Below are 9389 nucleotides of genomic sequence, written 5' to 3'. Positions count from 1 at the left end.
CCACCATTTACACACCTTGCAGCAGGTGTGGGGAGCCTCAGGCCCAGAGGTGAAATGAAGCTCTCTGGGCTCTATCAGGCTCTGGGGACCCATGCTCAGGCCCTCCATGGTGATTTGGCCTGGATGGGTTATGTCCTTGAACTATGATGGTTTCTCCTTGTTTGCCAGGAAGGGTGGAGCTATGTGGAAACCTCTGACTCTCGTGCAACTGGGCTGCTTCTCTGCAAAGCAGCTATTGCTCTGCCTGGTTTTTCCCTCAATGGAGGGAATGAATCCCGTACCAAAACTTATTTTTTCCCACCCCCTTACTATACAGCCAGGACGCGGGTAGTGCTGTGGGTTAAACCACAGAGCCTAGGACTTGCCGTTTGGAAGATTGGCAGTTCGAATCCCCGCGACGGGGTGAGCTCCCGTTGCTCGGTCCCTGCTCCTGCCAACCTAGCAGTTCGAAAGCATGTCAACGTGCAAGTAGATAAATAGGTACCACTCCGGCGGGAAGGTAAACGGTGTTTCCGTGCACTGCTCTGGTTCGCCAGAAGCGGCTTAGTCATGCTGGCCACATGACCCGGAAGCTGTACACCGTGTGCTGGACCCGGGGGTAAGGTACCGTGGGCGTAAGCAGAGTCCACACAAAGAGGGGCGAGGTCCGAGGCGGAGAGCCGGGCGGGGAACAGGAACACTGGAACAGGAGGCCGAGCAGGGAACAGGAGCACCGGATGGTCAGGAACAGGAGGCCGAGCAGGGATCAGGAACACAGGAAGGTCCAAAGCCAACAACGACGTTGCTCCCGCAACCTGGGGCCGGGCTGCCTGGGCTTTTATCCTCTTCTAAGGCCAGGGGCGGTCCCGGCCCCCAGGAGCCCCGCCTCCTCTGGCCTTATGGCGAGCACTCCTCCTGGGAGCAACCAGTTCCCTTCGCCTCTCTGCCCTAAGCCTCTGCAGATCAGGAGAGGCCGAAGGGTTACTGGGCCCTGGAGGAGGCTCACCTGTAGCCACTGAGTCCTCAAGCCCCTCTGGGGCCAGAAGGGTTTCACCTGGGGCCAGCTCCTGGTGCTCTGCCACAGGTGCAGGCTCTTCAGCATCTAGGCCTTGCCCCAGTTCAGCCGGCCCTGGAGGCGGGGACTCCTGTGCAGGCTGGGATTCCTCCGGTTCGTCCTCTGAATCGGAATCCCAGGCCATCACACACCGGCTCCCTCGGCCAGTAAAGCGAGATGAGCGCCGCAACCCCAGAGTCGGCCACGACTGGACCTAATGGTCAGGGGTCCCTTTACCTTTACTATACAGCCATCCTTGCTGATTTGGCTGAGGTGAGTGTGCATTTCATGCTCTGTTTCAGTGCGCCAAGTTCTGCATGTAACTTCCGTACGGCTGAGGGACATGATTCTGGAACAAAAAGGGGAGCGAGATGTGTCGATGTTTCTTTTTACGCAACATTCTCAAGCAAAGTCACCACTATGCCTTTAAAGCAGTAGTACTCCGGCGGGAAGGTAAACAGCATTTCCGTGCGCTGCTCTGGTTCACCAGAAGCAGCTTAGTCATGCTGGCCACATGACCCGGAAGCTGTACTCTGGCTCCCTCAGCCAATAAAGCGAGATGAGCGCTGCAACCCCAGAGTTGGTCACGACTGGACCTAATGGTCAGGGGTCCCTTTACCTTTATACCACTTTAAACAGGCATAGCTGTTCCCAAAGAATCCTGGCCTTTGCTAAGGGCGCTGAGAGTTGTTAGAAGACCCCTATTCCCCTCACAGAGCTGCAATTTTCAGAGAAGTTTAACAATCCCTCTTTCTAGGGGGCTCTAGGAATTGTAGCTCTGGTGAGGAGAAACATTATGATGAATGGTTGAAGGAGCTGGATATATTTAGCCTGGAAAAGAGGAGAGGAGATATGACCACCATCTTCAAATATCTGAAGGGCTGTCACATGGAAGATGGAGCAAACCTGTTTTCTCCTGCTCTGGAGGGTAGGACTTCAAGTTACAAGAAAAGAGATTCCGACTCAATGTCATGAAGACTTTTCTGACTGTAAGAGGTGCTCAACAGTGGAACAGGCTCTCCTTCCTTGGAGGTTTTTAAGCAGAGGTTGGATGGCATTCTGTCATAGATGACCTAGCTGAGATTCCTGCATTGCAGAGGGTTAGACTAGATGACTCTCAGGGTCCCTTCCAGCTCTAAATTCTATGATTCCATGAGGAGGAAAGGGGTTTCCTAACTTCTCTCAGCACCCACAACAAGCTACCTCCCCCATGATACTTTGGGGGAAGCTGTGACTGCTGAAAATGGTAAAAGTGTGCTTTCAATGTGCAGATAGGTTTCATGGAAATAACCCCTCTGGCTCTGAGAGGAGAAACAGCTCCATGTCTTCAGTTATTCGCAAAGTACTGTCTTCCCTAGCTTGCAACAGGCGCCTCACGTTCACATAGATAAATCGAAGGAAAGACCTTTTCAATTAAGTGCTGTCATCGGATAACCTATTCCTGTAAACTGCCATGGAGGTTAATGAGTGCTAAGAGTACAATTGCTGAGCCACTGCAACATCCTCAGCCTCGCTTGACATGATCGCATGTTTTTAGTTTAAGCAGCTACAAAGGGAGTGTATCTCTCACACACAAACCCATCCATGCGCTGGCAGAATGCATTGTCCAGCCCAGGGCCGGATTTAGGTTTGATGAGGCCCTAAGCTACTGAAGGCAATGGGGCCTTTATTTGACTTCCGAAATGTTCAGAAACCAAGGCACAGCTTCTGATTGGTGCAGGTGCCCTGGAAACAATAGCCGACAGCCGCATCAGATGTTCAGCTTCCGAAAAATGTTTGGAAACTGGAACACTTCTGGGTTTTAGGAGTTTGAGAACCAAAGCGTTTGAGAACCAAGGTGTTTGAGAACCAAGGTACCACTGTATAAAGATCAAAATGTCCACCTTATATGGGTTAGCAGGGTGTTCCATTTTAGGGGGTGAAACTTAATTTACACAAATTTCTTCAGTGAGGGGTCTTTAAAATATGTTTTTGGGTGTGGGGAATTCAAATCTGCTGTTATTTTTGTGATTGGACAACATTTAGCTTGGCAAGTTTACGTTGGATGAAGAAGCACATAAAGAATGTTAATTTTACCTTCTGAAAATGTCGGGTAATGCTTAATAATAAATGAATGAATGAATGACGGCAAGGATTTGGCAGTCATTTTTAATGGTTTCTATGCAATCTTACGCATATCTTACTTACCAAGCAAAACTAAATTATATTAATTTAACCGAAATGCCTTTTGAATTCCTAAGTAACTTTTTAGCACTTATTTTGGGATTTTGAATGTTGAAAAATTCAACAAGCCCTAATGGAGTATTCCAGTTCTAGGACTTGCATTTTTAATTCTACTCTAAACCAGTACTGTGGTACCTCAGGTTAAGTACTTAATTCATTCCGGAGGTCCGTACTTAACCTGAAACTGTTCTTAACCTGAAGCACCACTTTAGCTAATGGGGTCTCCTGCTGCTGCCATGCTGCCGGAGCATGATTTCTGTTCTCAACCTGAAGCAAAGTTCTTAACCTGAAGCACTATTTCTGGGTTAGCGGAGTATGTAACCCGAAGCGTATGTAACCTGAGGTACCACTGTACAGCCAAAAAGATTGCCCCGAATAGCTGCTGTGGGATGACCCCCTTGAGATGTGTGTGGCAAAAACGTGTCTCTTATGCCATACCTCCAACCAGTGCATTTTTCTAGAAAAAGAGGTGCCAGAAATCACCATGAACGCCTCCCTTGTTCTCGTATAATGGCAATGGCACCCACCTGAGAGGGGCCAGAACTGGGTTCCGGCCAAAGAAAAGGCCTGCCTCCAGCCCAAAAACTGAGACTTGTTCTGGTCTGAGCCGGAGGCAGACGGAGAAAGGCATTAAATGGCTTGACAGCCAGGATAAGTGTTTCATCACCAAGCACAATGACAAGCAAAGAAAATTGTTATTGAGAAACCCTGCTAATGTTCCGCTCCTAACATTGGCACGAGTCCATGAAAAAAGCAGGGGGAGGGAAGAGCTGAGAACCAGGAAGAAAGTTATCCTTCACAAAGTCACCTCCAATAAGTTGTCAATGCATCTGAGCACTAGTAAGACTGGAATATCACTTGTAGTTTAATGGTGAATTTTGGACACAGTGGAGAGATAAAAGATTTGGATTATCATTAAAAGATGCAGGACATGGCTCCCCAAATCAACACAGACTGTGGAAACTTCACACTGGACTTTAAGCATCTGGCATTGTGTGCTTCCCCATTGTTCCTCCAGACTCTGGGTCCTTGGTTTCCAAATGAGGTGCAAAAGCTGCTCTCATCAGAAAAGAGATTTGGGGAGCCATGTCATCAGCTGATGTTGGTCCACTGTGCTTCATTAAGTCCAGGGTCAACACAGCCATCTACCAGGGGATTTTGGAGCACTTCATGCTTCCTTCCGCAGACGAGCTTTATGGGGATACTGACTTCATTTTCCAGCAGGACTTGGCACCTGCCCACAGTGCCAAAAGTACCAAAACCTGGTTCAATGCCCATGTGTCGGAGCTGCCTCTAGGTCCCAGCTCACAGAGGACCAACGCTAGGCTGTGGTAATGTATAAAAGTCTTTATTGAAGTTCAGTTTCATTTCAAAGCCACAGCGTGCAGCCCTACGTCTTAACCCCTAGATCGGTGAAGTCCCGTCTGAGTCTCCTCCCCTCTGACACCAGTTTAAGATCCTAGCCCTGCTCCACCTTTTCCGCTGCTCTCTCCTCCTCTGGGTCCTCCTGCCCGCTGGGGCATTGCCCTTTCTGGACTCTTCCGACGCTGAGTCGCTTAGCTCCTCCCCCTGCCTCCGTCGGGCTTTAGGACCCGGTTCCCAATCCTCATTCTCTGCTGTCCCGCGCTCCTGTACATTTGAACTTGCGTCTCGCGCCAACCCAGTGACCTTTCTCCTAACCATTACACTACTTCTGTCACTGCTTCCCTCTTCCGGGACACTGGCCGGATCTGACCTCCCCTCCGTTGCCCGACTCTCCGACGGAGGTGTGGTCAGCCCTGCCTCGTCTTCTCTTCCTGTTGGGGAATGCACTGACCCCGATACTTGGGAACCTTCCCCCCCACTCTGCTCTGGTGGGGAAGCTGGTCCTGATTTCCAACTACTGCTCTGAGAATCCCTGCTGCCCCCTTGCTCCTGGGGCGTTCCCCCAGGGAACCCCCTGCCCCTGGCCACTGGCGCCCCCTTCTGTGAATCTTCCGATTCGCTGGAGAGGCTCATGGAATCCCTCGGACCACTGTCCTCTTCTCCTACGCTCCCCTCGGATTCTTCCCCTTCGCTCTCCATTTCCCCTCTTCCCTGTGCCTCTGCTCCTGAGCCCCTGACACCATGGTTCAATGCCCTGGATTACTGTGCTTGATTGGACAGCAAACTTGCCTGACCTGAACCCCATAGAGAATCTATGGGGCATTGCCAAGAGACAGATGAGAGACATGAGACTGAGCAATGCAAGAGAGCTGAAGGCTGCTATTGAAGCTTCCTGGTCTTCCATAACACCTCAGCAGTGCCACAGGCTGATAGCATCCATGCCATGCTGCACTGAGGCAGTAATTGATGCAAAAGGGGCCCAAACCAAGCACTGAGTACATATGCATGCTTCTACTTCTCAGAGGTCCAATATTGCCCTATTTGCAGTCCTTGTTTTGCTGATTTCATTTAATATTCTAATTTTCTGAGATTGTTAATTTGGGGTTTTCATCAGCTGTACACCATGAGCATCACAATTATAACAAATAAAGGCTTGACATATCTCACTTTGCATGTCATGAGTCTCTCTCATATATTAGTTTCACCTTTTAAGTTGAATTACTGAAATAAATTAACTTTTCCACAATATCCTAATTTTCCGAGTTTCACCTGTATGACCTCTAGTGATGATACACATAAAAAGTTATTAAACAACGTGTGACTCATTTCTACCTTCTTTTAGTGGACAATTTCTCTGCTCCTGCAATTTCCTTGTGTTTAATTACTCACCAGCCAAAATCATGAACTGCAAGAATGGGCTGTTTGTGTTGCTGACCGTCTGCCTGTTAACAATGTTAAAAAGTTTCCAGAAGAGACGCTGCTTCTATCCTGGTACTCCAGAAAGTGCCAGAAAGCAGTTTTGTTTTGTGCTTTTGCCAAACGTAGATGGCAGTGTTAAAGTTAATAAGACAAAGACAATGGTGATCGTTCCTACGGCATGTAGTTGCTTACTCTTGGAGAGACCCGCCAAAAGGAGGTCTTGAATTTGAGCACTGGAAAGCTGCAAAAGAAAGGTGAATTTTATAAAGAGGGGGTGAAGGACAGGGAGGAATCCACACGAGGATGAGGACATTCAGAATGGCTTCTTGTTTTCCCCAAAGAAGGCACGCACCATAAAAGTACTTATACTGGAGAGGAAAGCAGAATATTTAGGAACCCGCTCTTAAAACCTGCTTTGAGGTCTTGTGTGTTGGATAACTCAAATCTAGGGAGACAGCTGAAGACCAGAAGCTCCTGAACCCTAGGTATGTCCAAATGACAGTATAAATGTTTCATTAAGAAAAGAAAAGGAAGATGAAAACAGGAACGATGAAAAGGAAACAGACAATACCGCAAAGGGAAAGATGCGAGAGAAACAATTGTGTCAGTTTCACACACCGGGGATCAGGTGAGTGTTGGAACTTTAATTTAAACTTTTGGCTATTTTCTACTCACTTGCAAAAGACTCATCTGCCTTCGTAATCCATTTATTATGCATTATTAATATGCATTATATTATTATGCATTATAATATTATTATTATTATGTGCTTTTGCTCCCTATTTGTTGCACACATTTTCCTTGACAACCTTCAAGGCTGCACATCTTCCGCAAGAAACCCAGTTCAGACTAGAATATGTTTGCATGGGGAAATGGGATATTTTCTGCAGATATTTTCATGGAAGCCGCACAGGTCCAACTCTTTGGACATTGTATGGGATGCAATTAGTTAAGACTTCCCAAACAGATCTGGTTGATCACTGTGAGAAAGAGGCTCCGGGGCTCGATGGGTCTCTGGTCTGATCGAGCAGTGCTCTCATTGTTGCATTCTTAGGAAATAATTTTCCTTAGATGCTGGTACCATGCTACAAATTTTGTTTACCTTAAAAACCATTCAGATTCTTCAAGGGCTTTTGTACATCACCACTCTAACGCAGGAACAATTGTCTAGTTATATATACAGTGGTACCTCGGGTTACATACGCTTCAGGTTACATACACTTCAGGTTACAGACTCCGCTAACCCAGAAATATTATCACGGGTTAAGAACTTTGCTTCAGGATGAGAACAGAAATTGTGCTCCGGCAGCGTAGCAGCAGCAGGAGGCCCCATTAGCTAAAGTGGTGCTTCAGGTTAAGAACAGTTTCAGGTTAAGAACAGACCTTCGGAACAAATTAAGTACGTAAGCAGAGGTACCATGTACATTTAAAACAAACATTAAGGATCCTTGCTCTCCATGGAAGTGACAAGCTATTTAGTGGATCTTGTTTACTTCAGAGGGTATGTACTCTGCCTCCTCCTCTTCTTCTTCTTCTTCCCCTTCCCCTTCCCCTTCCCCTTCTTTAAATAGGAAGCAGGGCCTCCTGTAACTCTCTTCCCCCATACACCCACATCTGTTCTGGGGGCTCATCCCACTCTCCAGAAAGGATTTGGAGGAGACATGCAGGCACCAAATGATTTCAGGGATGAGGTGACGTTGTAAGCATACGAAGTTGAACTACCTGTTAATTAGACCCCAGTGAATCTCACTTCTAGTTCCCAACCATGAGTTAAAATGACACCTGCGCCAACAGCTTTGTGCTTGAGTCCAAATGGAGACAATTTTCTCAAGGCACTTTCTTTCTTTTCAATTAACAGCTTGCTTTCAGGTGGAGACACTGCGTAAGGTTGCGCTGACCTTCCTTGCGGTGACAGCGTCGGAGGGAAAGCTGAATCACCGCGCTCCTGCCACGCTGACATTACTGTGGCATAAGCCTCTGATCATTTTAACGCTGAGTTTTCCTTTTCTTAAACACCTTACGGTAGATGTGAGGCTCAATCTTGATGGTGCTAAACTGAACCTGCTCCTGGGGTGACAACTGTAGTGTAGAAGAGAGCTCTGCTGTTCTCTTTTCAAAGAAGGGCTGATCACAGCAAATTATCAGGATGCCATGGACGGCTTGTGCAGCTTTCTGTTGACTGCATGATAAACGGAGGGGGTGTGCAACGTGTTTATTGAAGTATACCACAAGGTAACCCCCTCCAGCATTTTGTGGAGGAGTATTTTGAGACATTCACAAAAAACATAATGTGTTTTGTATTAATTAATCCAGGAAAAAAATGCCACCCATTGGTCTTGTTCTGGAAAAAGTGGATAGAGAAATGTTTCTCCCTCTCAAAATACCAGAACATGTGGGCAGTCAATGAAGCTAGTAGTTGGAAGAATAACAGAATCGTGGAGTTGGAAGTGACCCAAAGGGTCATCTAGGCTGACCCCCTGCAATGCAGGAATCTCAGTTAAAGCATCCATGACAAATGGCTATCCAACCTCTGCTTAAAAATCTCCAAGGAAGGAGAGTTTGCAACCTCTTGAGGGAGACTGTTTGATACGATATGATAATCTTTATTGTCATTGTCCCATACAGAACAATGAAATTGAAAAAATCTACATCAGACGTTCAAAAACCAACAAGCCTGGTTAGCCCCCTAAAAACTCTGATACCCCATTTTTAAATACAGCACACTCCCACAAAGACTCCTTACACTGCGTTTAAAAACCAAAATCGCATTTCTTTCTTAGGCAGCTAGTCCTAGTCTTTATAACCCTGTACCTTCTTCCAGAAGGCAGAAGCTGAAAGAGATCGTTTCTGGGGTGTGCACTATCCTGCACTATCTCTGCAGCTTCTTGTGACACCTGGAAGCATAGATTTGATCCAAGGTGGGAAGAGTGCACCCAATTATTCTCTCTGCAGTCTTTACAACCCTGGACAGCATTGTTTTTCCCCTGACCATGCAGCTCCCAAACCACACACAGAGACCATAAGTTAATACACTCTCCACAGTACAATGGTAAAATGCCATCAACAGGTCTTTTGAGAGATTATTTTTCCGGAGGAGTCTCAGAAAATATAACCTCTGCTGTGCTCTCTTCATCAGGTCTTTGCTGTTTTCTCCCCAGGTTAGGTCATCTCTCAATTCTATTCCCAGAAATTGAAACACTGAGACCTGCTCCCAAACTTCCCCTCAATAATGAGTGGCTGAGTATTCAATTTACATTTCCTAAAGTCCACAATAATCTCTTTTGTTTTCTTTAAGTTAAGGAGCAAGTTGTTTTTCCAGCACCACTCCCCCAACTGCTCAACTTCCTTC

At 46.9% G+C, this 9389-nt stretch overlaps 1 protein-coding gene across 1 annotated transcript in view; it reads left to right on the top strand.

The window, feature by feature from the left end:
• Positions 1–6643: 6643 nt before the first annotated feature.
• Positions 6644–9389, top strand: part of MYO3B (myosin IIIB) — a 291721-nt gene continuing 288975 nt past the window's right edge. Inside the window, exon 1 of the mRNA XM_083704157.1 lies at positions 6644–6668. The gene's annotated coding sequence lies outside the window, so the exon portion shown is untranslated. The remainder of the gene's footprint in view (positions 6669–9389) is intronic.

Source organism: Podarcis gaigeae, assembly GCF_964106915.1.
Source record: "Podarcis gaigeae genome assembly, chromosome: 1".
Lineage (NCBI taxonomy): Eukaryota > Metazoa > Chordata > Lepidosauria > Squamata > Lacertidae > Podarcis > Podarcis gaigeae.
Note: the sequence above shows the minus strand (reverse complement) of the source record. Positions and strands in the feature narration are given on the sequence as shown.